This window comes from Orycteropus afer, unplaced genomic scaffold, assembly GCF_000298275.1.
Source record: "Orycteropus afer afer isolate SDZICR_OR568_19922 unplaced genomic scaffold, OryAfe1.0 scaffold00080, whole genome shotgun sequence".
In the NCBI taxonomy this organism is placed as follows: Eukaryota; Metazoa; Chordata; class Mammalia; order Tubulidentata; family Orycteropodidae; genus Orycteropus; species Orycteropus afer.
Genome location: NW_006921667.1, coordinates 11,002,571 through 11,004,042, shown reverse-complemented (window position 1 = coordinate 11,004,042; position 1,472 = coordinate 11,002,571).

Below are 1,472 nucleotides of genomic sequence, written 5' to 3'. Positions count from 1 at the left end.
AAAAGGGGGGGACCAGGCTTGCTGGTCCGATAGAGCCTGGTAGAACCACTGAGACTATGGCCCCTAGCTGCCCTTCAGGTCTGGAATTGAACCCATACCTGTGGCTTCCAGCCAAGCAAAAGACAGGCATATGAGTTGAACATTTACCTCAGGTAGATACACTCCTTAAAGAGAACAATCATGGGAGAAAGAAGGGCTGCTTATGCACAGGGAGACAACTCAGGGGACAGGAGTGCATGGAGGGATGGACACAGAGAAGAGGTAACTATCAGGAGGAAGTGGGAGGGAAGCTGTTGCATTGTGGTAAATTGTGGTCAATGTTATGAGACAAAGTGTATGTGAACTGCTGTATGGAAAGTGAATTTGCTTTGTAAATTTTCACCTAAATCACAATTTTAAAAAAAAAGTACAGCTGGAATGAATGCTCCTTAGCAGCAAAGATGGCTAAACTTCGTCTCACATTCTTTGGACATGTTATCAGGAGAGCCCAGACAGTAGAGAAGGACATCGTGCTCAGTAAAGTAGAGGGACAGTGAAAAAGAAGAAGATCCTCAATAAGATGGATTGACAGTGGGCTGCGACAGTGGGCTCAAACATAGCAAGGATTGTGAAGACCGGACAGTAGTTCATCCTGTAGTACATAGGGCACTCTGATTCAGAACCAGTTTGAGGGGCACCTAACAACTTCAGACTTTCTTGAGTAAATCCCAGGAGAAAATGTAAGAGCAAATTAACAAGATCTGAAAAAATTGAAAATGACTTCATTCTTTCCTATTTGGTTGATAGTTTTATTAAGAGTTACAGATTGAAAATAATTTCCCTCCAAATTGTAAAGACAGTGCTCCATTTTCTTCTAGCCTTTATTATTCTGTTGGCATTTCTTGACATTCCATTTCTGGATGCTTTGTATGTGATCTATTCTCTGGAAATGTTAGGGTCTTCTTTAGATTCCTGATACTCTGAAATTACATCATGATCTGCCTTGGTCTTTTTCTATTCATTGTATTGTAAATATAGTGGATTCTTCTGATTTGTCCTAATTTCTTAAAAATCTTTTCCTGCTATTGTCTGTCTGTTCACTTTTCTTTCTAGAATATTTACCTTTTTTCTGATAAAAATCAATATTTTGTGGAATATCTAATCTCCTGAGGATATCTATGATAGTTTTTTTTTGGGGGGGGGGTAGTGGGGGAAGGGATTAATGGTTTTAAAGTTTTAAGAATCTTTTTTCTCTGAGTTCTTTGTTCCTTCTTGTGGCTCTTGGTTTGTTAGAGGCTTCTCTGTGACTTCTGGTGATCTGCTATCTGTTTGTATTTAAGAGTTATACATTGAAAAGCGTATCGGAACCTCTGTGATTAGGAATAGGGTTAATTAGCAGTGGGTAACTGGATGTTTAATTGAGTATCCATGAAAGTCAGTATCAGTAGACCTTTTTCCCTCATTATTTTTGATTCTCCAAACAAGAATGTCCC